The following is a 12,362-nucleotide window of genomic DNA, read 5'->3' on the forward strand; positions in this document are numbered from 1 at the left end:
AAATAAAAAAGACTGCATAGGCTTTGGTGTCACTGGAAAATAAATACAGGTGTGTACTCTACTCAGGTGAGGCTCCATATGAACATGTAGATGCATCGAAAGACAATTTCTGAAGAGAAAATTATCTTATATTGTCATGGGCTCCTGTCCCATTTCTATTAATGTCTGAGATTTGAGAAACAACTGAAACAGAAGCTGTATTCTTACTTTAATACCTGGGTGTGAGACAGAGCATGCCCTTTTTGAAGGAGTAACTCATATAAATTCTTATTTTACCACCAGAACTCTTGTATATACCTCCCATTTTTCCCCTCCCCATCCCCATTTTTTTTCTCCCCAGAATTTATCATCTTCTATTGAAGAACTGCTGTTCTGTATCCCAGTTTGGCCCAAGCAATAAGTGAATACTAATGATATTCCCTTAATCATTGTATCTTGCTGCTGACATCTACATAAGGAACAGATGATGTCCAGTGGTGCACCACTGTCAAGGCCTGGAAGAGTCTTCTTCACTTGCTGGCCTCCCTGATGTTGTTCCAATTCCAGCTGACATTATATGTCCTCTGGACTGGATGCACATGCTGTTCCCTGCCTGTACATGTTTGATCTGTTTAATTAGAGCATGGAAGATATCTTCTGCACCTCAAAAAATACTTCTTGGCACTACAGCTGGAGGAACAGGCATCCACCATAATCTGGGATATGACAAAAACAGCAGAGGCCAGCTGAAAGAGGGATTCCCAAAATCTTGATGTATTTCTCATGGGACTTGCATGAGAAAAAAGCATCTGCAAAATGGCTCCAAATGGATTTGTCTTCTGCAAGTGCAGAGCCTGGGACAGAATTGGAAACAGCTTTAACCCCTGCCTCAAAGAGTGCAGTGCAGATCCTTTTCTATAGGAATACTATCCCAGCAAAGTTAATTGGGCAACTCCTGGTCTAAAGTATTAGTATTTATTATCATGATTTTCTTCTGGCAACCACACATGAGCATTTACATTAGAAGTGCATCCAAAAAGGTCATAATTACTTAAATAAATAACATTGGTATTTTGCAAATGAGCAATTAAGTTATGAAAGAAGCCTCTTTTCATACAGCTGCTGGCTTTTGATCCTTCTCTGCATTATTTAAGACCTAAGGCTCCAGAGTTAATTCCTGGTGTCAGACACAGTGTGTAGCTCTGCTGTGCTAAAGTTTTGTGTGATCCCCTGGACCAGGGGCAGGGCGGGCTGCAGGCTGGTAACAGCACAGTCTATTACAGCAGACCCTGCTCTTCCCTGGGCTGGAATTCCTTGCTTGTCTTTACAGCTTCTGTCTGCTCACTCCTGTCCTTTCCTGCACAATCCCTTTGGCACTGGTTTCCTCTGATTCTTACCACAAAAGTCTGGGTCACAGCAATGTACCCTCTGCAATGTCTGATTTCTGTCTTGGTTGGCTTTTCCAAGGTTCTCAATGCATTTGCTGCCTCCTCTCCACCTTCTCATCTGTATCTTCAGGTCTGAAAACTCCTTTAGAAAACACTTGACTGAATATAGGTGCCATCATGTGTCACCACAGGCAGGGGAGTGGTCAGCATGTTCTCAGAGACTGTAAAAGCCAAGTGGAAATCTGCAAGTGGGAATGTCTCTTTGTATTACAGTTTATCAGAAAGGGATTCCAGGAGTTAAAAAAGAATTCCTGTTAATTCAAATTACATTCATTTTTTTATAAAACAGGAGTTAGTGTTTACTGTAAAGTTCTTTTTTGATTACAGACTGCATAAGGAAGGAAACAAAATATTGGAGTTCTCTCTGTAAGGCAGCTACTTTCTCTGTGCCTTTTTCTTCCCTCTCTTTAATTCCCAATACCTCAGAGGCACAGTTTCCTCCTTTAGCAGGGACTGTGACCTTAAAAATAGCTTGCTCCAAAGTAAACACAGAAAAAACCTACTTCAATTATTTCAAATATGTGGTAAGTAACCAAAACCATGTCCAAGCTGAAATTCAGAGTCTTTTAGAGCTGCTTTTAGAACTTTTTAGCCTTCATGTTCAGGCTGCAGGCTGGCCTCTGTCTCCAAAGGCATTGGTAAATCTTGCAGTGCCATTTCTAAGTAAATTGTCCCTGCCTTTACCACTGTTGCAAAATGTTTAGAGGGGACACTTTCTGTTTGGGTGAGGGCCAAGTGTGGCACCCAGCACCTATGGAAGTGATGATCCCAGGCTGCTTCCATGGCATTCTGATGGGTGGGACATCACAGCTGGAAGAGTTGGTGATTTATTGAGCAGAGAGCTTGTTTTGTCACTTTTGCTTCTAGCTGTAGGCTCCATCCTCTGGTCCAGCTGCAGGAGGAGGAAGGCAGGCCCCTTCTGCACTGGGGCACATCCATAGGGCTCTGCTGCCCTCACATCTGCCCACAGCTGGGCCAGAGCTTGCAGTTCCTACAGAAATGTTTTCCAGGAACAGCCCTTGCCATCAGACAGATTTAGTGGGGCAGTGAACCAAGTCCTGACCTGTTCAGTAACAAGGCTGGGGTCCATGTGTTAAAGCAGCTGTGAACAGCTGTGCTCTGCATTTCACTGAGGAGCCCTTGGTGTTGTGTAACCAGTAAGGACAGAAGGACAGGAGAAAGGACATTCAAGTCTGCAAATTAAATCCCTTATGACAAGCAAGTATTGCAAAGGAGTATTTTCAGAGTCTGGCCAATGCCCTTGCATGGAAAAATTGGTCAGGTCTTACAATCACCTCTCCCTGGGCAGAATTGTCTCCTTACCTTGCTTAGGAGAGTTTAAAACTGGTACAGATGCCAGAGTAACAGTCCAGTGGGTCTCTCACAAACAGTCTGCTTGTGCAGACTGTCTCAAAACACAGGTATTCCCTTTACTTTTCATCTTGCAGAGGAGATCTTTCTTTCTCTAAATATACCAGATATATCTGTGTGATGTAGCAAATGTAGTCACTTAAATATTTTCTTCTGAATATAGTCTAAAAGTCTTCATTTATTTAGAAAAAATATGCATTACAGTGTTTTGAAGCCTGAGAAGAGGACTAAGAAACTTTTGATTAGCATTGACAGCTTGGTTCCTTTGGTGTAGGGGAAAAAGGAACAGTTGAAAAAGGAGCAGGGGGAAACCTCAAAAGAACATTTTATTTTTACTTTTCCATCTAAGGTGCAGTAGGGTTTGGGAAGGTTTTTCTTAATCTGTTGTGTTATCCTGATCCACAGGGAACTCATTTTGAAATTAAATATGCCAAAGCATTTATGATTTGCAAGGGGGGATCGGGGGGAAGCCTTAAAAAATATCTTGTGTTTGATCTATTTGTCACTATGAAAATATTGACAAAAAGTAAAAGAACGGCCTTCATCTAGCTTATTATTCTTGGCTTATTTTAATGCTTTCTTATTAAGGGCAAACTCCCATTAAGATGTGAGATTAACTCTTTCACAGTTGCAAAGAAATACAAATGTTTGACTATTACATCAAACTTTAATTTATTCTAAAGTAGGTAATTCCTACTCAAAAATACATAGTGTGAGGGATGAAAACACATAGGCTGAGAGGGATGCTTTTAAAATTAAAAACATGTATGGAATAAGCTGTGCAGAATTTATGCTGCAAAATATCTTCTGTGTAAAATCAGAAATAGAGTGTTAATGACACAGTTCTTAAAGGATTTCAGAACATAAATACTTTATGGGAGAAAAAAAAAAGAGAGCAGGAAGTGTTAACTACAGAGCCAGCCCAAGGGTTCCTGGGACCTTGGCTTCATCCTCTCAGAAGCTCTCAGTTTGTGGAGCGTGCTTTCCCTGGCAGTCAGAGAGCCCTCTGGGAGCCTGCTTTGAAGGACAAGTGCTCCCAAAATGGGCAAAGCAATAAAGAAACTGGAGTTGGTGCAGCACAGCAGTTGCTGATCCAGCCAGGCTGTGCCACTGTCAGTCTCCCTGGGAGCCCAGGGCTGGCTTGGGGGCAGGCAGTCACACGAGTAAGGGCTGCATCGAGGGCTGTGCCAGAGCTGCCCCTCAGAACGTGCCCAGAGTGGGGCCCAGGCCCTGCCTGAGGTGCAGCACACGAGATCAGGTCTGGGCCCAGCCTCCTGCCCTGCCCCAGGGCCTGCCCAGAGTGGGGCCCAGGCCCTGCCTGAGGTGCAGCACAAGAGATCAGGTCTGGGCCCAGCCTCCTGCCCTGCCCCAGGGCCTGCCCAGAGTGGGGCCCAGGCCCTGCCTGAGGTGCAGCACATGAGATCAGATCTGGGCCCAGCCTCCTGCCCTGCCACTCCTCCTACCTGTGCTCATTAGTTCCAAGGACTCTTAGCTAGCTGGAAACTCATTAATGCTGGCAGGAGAGAGATTACCTAGCTCTGGGTTAGTAATGCAATGCGTCATGTTGCAGAACGGCCAGACCTGAAGCTTAAGCTCTCTGTTATCACTTCAGAGAGACAGATGTTACTACTGCCAGCCCAGAATTCCTAAAAGAAAATGCTAATTTAAATGACTTACTCCGTTAAATTCCCGTTGAATTAGCATTAGTAATGAAAGTAGTTGCATTGTTATCAGTGGACTATCTGAGGAGGCTGTTGGCCAGAATGTCATATGAACAGGAATGTCTGCTGGGATATTTAATTTCATCTCCCATGACAATGTGCAATTGTTCTCTTTTGTACATCTTCTGTTAACTCTTAGTGGTCTGGGTGATGTTTTGCTATAGGCAGAAGCCCCTCCAGGGCAGCACAGAGTACACAGTAGTGAAGTCCCTCTCTGAAGAACGGCAGTGTGCAGGGACAGCAGAGTTAGATTCCACTGCAGTGAAATGAAATGTTCACAATTTCCTTCCCTGAATTTCCCACCAGGCTCTGGTTATATCTGCAGCCAGTACATCTCCATGTCTCTGTAACCAAGAGAGAACTTTGGGATTGTTACTCACCTGATCCTGCAGAGACATCCCTCCTTGGAGGCTGTTTGCTGAGATGTGCAGAGGGTCCTTTGTGAGCCTCTCTCACACACATTTCACCTGATCTCAGGTGTCTCAGTGGGTGCAGAGCTCTCAGCACTTAATGCTGTATCCTTGCAACACTTATATTCTGCATCACTGTGCTTTTATTGGAGCCCAGTCAGGAGACACAGGTTGGGATTGGTTTGCCATGGGGACCCAGAAGGAAGTTAGAGGTGTAGGAGGTATTGGTAACAAAGCTTATAAAAGGCAGCAAGCTTGTGCTTGGAGTTGTGAACCAGAAATACCACCATCCCCACAAAATTCCTTTGGTGGGCAGGATTCTCTTTTTTTCCCTTTCCCTTCTTTTGTGTTGTAGTATTTTGTGTCTTTGGAGTTGTGGGGTGGATTTCTTTGTCTCAGGAACCAGCAGTATTTAAAATATAGGGGGACATTGCTTTATTAAAGCAATTCTTTCAGTTGTCACAGCAGTTGTTTTTCCATAAATGATGAAGAAAGGAGGAATGTATGTAAAGAGATACATTAGGTAATAATGGTGAATACAGTTTTGCTTAAACTAACAAGGAAGCATTTTCTTAAACTAACTACAGCATTGTTGCTGTAGTTCATTTTATCTAGGTGATTTTTTACTTCAGTATTCTCCAGGTTTGCAATCAAAAACTGCAGCCCTTGTATGTTCACACCTGTATCAATCCCAGTTTCTCTTGTCTGTGTAACTAAGTTCCTCCATTAGGATATCTATTAGTCAAAAACAGAGAAAATAATAAAAATACCAGATGTAAAAAATATAAAAATATTATTAAATATATTGAAAATTTATTGAAATATTACGAAAATAATAAAAAACCCAGATGAGGTACTTTGTAATTCTTCCCAAAATATTTTTCTGCTCCTGCTTTCCCAAACTTCGCTCAGTCAGATGGGCAGAAATGGCAGCATAGTGGGAATGGTGCTGTGCCCCCGAGGTGATCTGCCTGACTATTTTATACAAATGGCTACTTTTCTTACAGCTTTGCTCAGTTAAAGGGTAATTGGAGACCTGGGGAGGCAGGGGTTGTTATTCTAGAATCAGCATATGTGATTTCCAGTATTTCCAAGTGGCTAAGCACCAAAGAAGTGGAACCCCGAAGAAGAAAAGCGTGCTGACAAAATTTAGGATTTTTTTTTCTCTTTCTCTAGGGATTTAATAGTAGAATGAAAATTCTTTACTGCTCAAAAAATTCTCTACAATTAAGAAAAAAAGCATGGCAAAGAAATGTGCCATAAGTACCACACTTAGTCTTTTTATTCCTATTCCCTGATTTTCAGTATGGTTTCTAAACCTTTTTCACAATATTTGTGGGTTGGTTTTTAATCCTTATTCTCATTTGTTTGTAATCATCTCACTTTCCCTTTCTCTTTTTCTGCTTACAGTCCTTTACTTTTCTTTTGCTTCCTTCATGCCACCCTCTTAGGTAAGTCAAAAGCGTAACAAATGTGCCTTTGCCACCCTCCCTACTGCCTTTATTTAAATTGAAGTGGAACTGGAGGCTGTGTAGACTTCTGCTTTTCCAATGTCAGCAGGTGAAACTTAGTATATTCTTCCCAGGAGCACATGCAAACATTTTTTTCCTAATCTTTGTCTTGCTGTGTTTAAGTTTGCAGCTGCTGGATTCCACTTTGAGTGTCAAGTTCAAAGGCATCCAGACAGTCTTTGTGAAATATCACAGAACCCACTGAACTTCACCTGGGTTTGCAGGGGAGTTTTGTCAAGCCACAAGTTTCCCACACTTGCAGTGTAAAGCCTTGTGTTAATTCAGAGCTCTTTTCTTCCAGCTCAGGTTAGAGATATCTTAACTCTGAAGGATCACAAACTATAGGGAACTTCTTCCTAAACTCTGACCTGCTTTCAAGTTTGTAACAAAACTCAGAGTTGTTTCCACAGTTTTTGGGGTTTGTAACAAAAGCAAAGGACAGCTGTAATCCAGGCTGATCTTAAATCCATGGCTTTAGAGATGGGTTACTGGAAAATGCATGTCAACTCTAGGCTAAATTCTTCCCTTTTCTGAGAACATTTTACCCTGCTGTCCCTGGGGGCTCAGAGTATTTTTCTTTTAACATGGTCAGACTTTCTGCCATTTCTTCCAAGGGATGAAGTTTCAAAATATACTTCTTCTGACTGCTTTTCCAGGTAGCTGGTTCACTCTGGCCCTGCACTCTGGGAGGGGTCGCCCATCCTTGGCTTTTGAGGGCCAGCCCTGCCCCTTCAGTCACCTTTTCATGGTCCTTTGAATATCAAGTAGCAGCATCACACTGGAGAACAAGTGGAATAAAGGGAATAGAAGTGCTTTGGCCTAAACTCTTCTAGCTTCAGTGTGATCCTGTGTATTCAGTGTGCCTTTGTATAGGAATGTACCTCTCTTACCTTCTTTGTTGGTTTCATTTCTACATTACGAGTCCCTCAAAATCAGAGCTGCATAAAAATTAATCATGATCTTTTTTTGCATTGTATAATTCCAGGGTGTTGGGGTTTTTTTACATCTCTCAGCCTTTCCAAGTACACCACTAGCTCAGCTGGTTTTTTTATTCTGTTACATTATAAAAAACTAAACAAAATCCCCTCAGCCTTTTTTTTTTTATTTATACCATAGTTTTTCTGCGTTAGAAAGTTGTAGGTATTTGGTTTTGTTTTTTAGGTGGCTTGTGGTTTCTTCTCCTCTCAGGAAACAGTGTGAAATCTCTAAATCTCTAAACTGGTAATTAGGCAGGTACCTAAATTTTTAATGAGTAGCATGTGCTTTGCAGTTTTTCCTGAAGATTTGCATATTTGTTTCTTAGGATCTATCAGGTGCTAATACTTTTACAAGGAGGCTGGTGGACACATATTTGAAGGAAATATGTGCTTATTAATTCTTGATACTTTTTGCTTTTATCAGCTCTGCTGTTACTTCATTCAGTTCTAGCTGTCCCTGGCTTATTACACACAAGACAGTGAAATCTGAATCAGAAGTCACTTGCAGAGATGGAGGTGTAGGCTCCCCTTCATTCTTTGCATGTTCATTTGCTGGTTATGTTGCAAGTGCTTTCAGAGCTGTGCAGAAGACTGTGAAGTTCCTGGGGCTGTAATAGAAAACATTGGTGCCTTGACTTTCAAGGGAAGAATGTGGTTAAGATTACAGTGACTGAGGCAGTGTCAATGGGTGGTCCTGAGTCCATGTGGCTCCCAGAAAAGAGTGTCTGCTCAGATGGGTGATGAGCTGCACTCACCACAAACAGCTGGGAAAGAGCTGCCCTGGACTATGTTTTTGCATGCTCAGTGGCCAAATGCTGTCAGGTGGCTCCTCAGTGCTTTGCTATAAAATCAGACAAAGGGTTTGCTTAAAAGCTGGACCATCATAGAAGGGAGCTGCATGCTCCTTTTGTCCCCTTGGGTCACTGCCTTTCCCTCAGCACAGTCCCATTGTCCTGTTCAGTGAGAGGTACAAAATGTCTGCCTCGTTCCCAGCGCCATTTTGTAGCCTGATTGTTGGATAATTAAGACTGTGAGAAGTGGAAAATAAACAGCATGGCATGGGGGAGATTTCAAAAGGAGCACCAAATCTGCATGTTTTGTTTAGATGTTTAATTGTTGCCGACTGGCTGCATTTAAACAAGTGACTTTACAGTGTCTGGAAGAAAACAGGCTCCCAAATTTGAGGAGCTGACCTTGGGTAGGTGCCATCAACTGTTCTTTTCTATTGGCACAAATGTGCTGCTGGCAGGGTCTCCCTGGAGCTGCAGCCTCTCACCCAGCCCTGAGTCAGAGCCTGCTCACTCTGTACTGGGCCACCAAATTATGGCACTGTTGTGGTTTAACCCCAGGTGACAGCTCAGCCCTGCTTCCTCCCCTACCATGGGTTTGGGAAGGGTAAAAGTGAGGAAACTCGTGGGATGAGATAAATGCTAAGAGATAAAGGAAAAGTGTGTGCACAAGCAAGGCATTCATTCCCCTCTTCCCTTGGACAGGCAGGTGCTCAGCCATCCCAGGGAAGCTGGGCTCCATCCCAGCTCAGTCTCTTGGGAACACAAACTCCATCTCTCCAAATGTCCCCTCCTTTCTCCTCCTCCTTCCCCAGCTTTGTACACAGGAGTGATGCTCTATGGGCTGGGGTGTCCCTGTGGCCAGCTGGGCTCAGCTCTCCTGGATGTGCATCCTCCCAAGGCCTTGTGCCCCCAGTCCTGTCACTGGTGGGGTGGGAGAGGAGCAGAGCAGTCCCTGGCTCTGTGCATGCCTACACTAAACAATAACTAAAACATCCCTGTGCTCTCAGCACTGTCCCAGCACAAATCCAAATCACAGCCACTACCAGCCACTGGAATGAAATTTAACTCTACCCCAGCCAAATCCAGCACAGCTATTTATTCCAAATATTACTAGCATCCCCTTCAGTAATCAAGATTTGATTGAGAAAATATAGGATATTTAAAAATAAGAACCTTCAAAATAGCTGTAATTAAGCTTCTGCCATAGAGCAGCACATAACATTGTTCAGGAAAAAAAAGACACCAGGCTAGATTACAAATATGCTAAAATCAAGCTAAAAATGTGTGATAGGAATTAAAGGGATACTGTGGAGTTGTTCCTGTCATCCTAGGGATGCAGTACCAGCTGTGTGAGGAGCAAAGTTAGTGGCATTTACTCTGTTTCTCTGTGAAATGCTCTGGTTTGTGTGTGTAACATGAGTAAGGGCACTTTACATTCACAGGAGGGTGCAAATTCAAAGCTGTTTAGAATTCTGCAATATTTTAATGACAATAGTTGATCCCAGTATCAGAACAGTATTTCTATTTTTAAAATGCAATCAATCAATCATTTTAATACATTGCAAACTTAGTGCCAAACATCTCAGAAAATTATGTCTATGGCAGTAAAAATAAAGCATCTGAAACCCTTCTGCAGAGTCATTCTTCCCTTTTTTCTTACCTAAGTACAGTAAAAGCTCAATGCTGCAAAAAATATCTGGAATTGCATAACAAGGAGTAACTCCAAACAAGACTGATTAGCAGGCAAGGATTGGCATAATGAACTGAGCAAGGAGGGACAGAAAAACTGCCCCATCTGACAAAAGTTCTCTCTAAAAATAAAGCATGTGCTGTTTTGTTTTGGGGTTTGGTTTTGACTTCTGAGGTGGGAGTTGTGTACTGCCTTTTAAGGATTACAATGAAAATTGCTCCTTTCTGTTTACTTCTCAGGAAGGTGTCCCATGTCTACCATGCTTTTACAAAAAACTGTTCATGTAGAGGTGATTGAGGCTGTAGGTAATTCAAGCTCAGTTTCTGTCTCTGCTGCAGGGATTCACACAAAAGCACCAGAGAGTCTTGTACATCTGTTCTTCATCTGCAAAATAAGGATTAATGCTTCCTTATCATTAGTGCTTATAAATGACTTTGAAGTTCCTCCAGTGTGCTTCAAATATATCTGTTACTGTTGTTGGTGATAAAAATGTGAAATACATAACTCAGTCATGTTAACAGCCTATTAACTGAGAGGATTTTTAACACAACTAGAATATAAATGTATCAGCACCATATTCCAGCAAATAACCAGCTACAGTGAGAACATACCTGTACATCACCTCTATTTTCACTTCCACATGGGTTTTCTCAAGGGTGAATTTTTCTGTGGATTGCTTTTTTTTCTGAGACTGACCCTCAGTCTTGTATTGATCAAAGGCTTTGCTTTTTTATATAGGACCAGCAAGAAACAGTGTTTTCAGTCCTGAAACTGGTAGGACCACTACATTGGACCAAGAAGTTAAAAATTAATTTCAACCATTCTTGTTGCCCCAAGATAAATAAAGGGGGAAATTTTGAAAGAGATTTTTGGTTTCAGTTGAACAGTAGCCTGCATAAATAGGTATTTGTATAACAAAAAAATAACTCAATGGAAGCAAGTTTAGTTGAGGTAAAATTGGAGCCAAAAGCACAGATGATCATAGGTTACAGAGTTAAGACATCTGGATTTCTATTCAATTCTCTGAAGGTGTAACTAGGGGTTAATAAGGTTTGCTTTCCTCTTCCAGAAGAGTTTTTTTATGTGATGTCTGAAATCTGGCTTCCTTAGGGGATTAATAAGTGTTTTTCCAATAATTCAAAATAATTGCCTTGAAAATACAAGGCAGTTTATGATAGTCCTTCCTAACTTTATGCATTTGTAGCAGCAATACTGTAATTTTTGATTTGCAGATGTGAGTGCATCCTTCCTAGGGACAACTGTCCCAGAAATCAGGATATTTGAGCCAAAACTTCTTTAAATCATTTACCTTGATATTTTAGGCAGTATCTGAAAGGATTTTTTTTGAAGTAGCAGTAGAGAGGGCTTGTATTTTGTGTTTGTGTGACCCAATAGGTCTCCTCCCATTACATGTTTCATTTTGATGTTGATACACATGCTTTTGTTAATTATTGCACATTTTTATGTCAGATATATTTATAAGTATATATGGGTTTAGTTCACTATGCTTATTGGCACAAATCAAAGATGCTCTTACAAGGTTTGTGCTTAGTGCATGTTGAATTCATCCTGCTGTTCCAAGCATTGCTTGAGTGGTCGAGGACAGAGTGCCACAGCAGGGAATTATCAAATGTCTGATTCTCTTCTCACCCTTTTCTGAAAAGGAGATGTTGGTTATAGGAAGGGCATGGCACTGAAAAAAACTTCAGTTGTATTTCAATATTTGAAGCACCATTTGTGCAAAATATGCTATATATATATATAAATATATTCACAACAGAGTTGTTTTAAGCTCCAAAACACATTAACAACCTCCCTGAAAAAAGTTATTGAGATTCTTTTTTCTAATTGATTTTTTAAATTATTTTGAAGTAAGTTCTTTTCCTCTGAACATAGATTGCAAGTTTTTGCAGGTAGTTCAGAAGCACATATTTTGCCCAGTGTTTGGATACCCCCAAGGCAGTAGGAATACAAGCTGGTGCCAGATGAGTGACAGCTCTCATTTCTTTACCATAGTTAACAGCAAAGGTTCAGAAGTTGTCATACCAGCTTTCTAAACATAATTGTAAACTTGCAGTGCCCATGTTTCCAGAAGCAAAAATGCTTGCTAGCATTCAGCATCAGCTCTGTTAGGCTTCTTGTGGTGCTGAATTTTTACTTGTCCATTTTGTGTCTGGTTATTGCTTCTTGACATTACTTTACCAGAGTCATTCATTTAAAAGATCTCAGGGAGAAAACCTCAAGAAAATGACAGTATTTTAAGGTCCCTACCATAGTTTCCCTTTGATATTAGACACCTGTTTTCATCTAACAATAAGGGCTTTTTAGCTTCTAATTTAATAGGTTGCACTTGTAATAACATGAATAGATTTACATAAGATTTGGTCTGGTATCCTGCTACAGCTACAGGCCTTTAAAAATTATGTTGCACACCACACTTCATACCTAGATTGATGGTTTTGGG

The 12,362-nt window shown here is 41.4% G+C and overlaps 1 long non-coding RNA gene across 1 annotated transcript in view; it reads left to right on the forward strand.

The window, feature by feature from the left end:
• Positions 1-12,362, forward strand: part of LOC135456448 (uncharacterized) — a 73,957-nt gene that overhangs the window by 54,615 nt on the left and 6,980 nt on the right. The window lies entirely within an intron of this gene.

Source organism: Zonotrichia leucophrys, chromosome 1A, assembly GCF_028769735.1.
Source record: "Zonotrichia leucophrys gambelii isolate GWCS_2022_RI chromosome 1A, RI_Zleu_2.0, whole genome shotgun sequence".
NCBI classification, from domain to species: Eukaryota; Metazoa; Chordata; class Aves; order Passeriformes; family Passerellidae; genus Zonotrichia; species Zonotrichia leucophrys.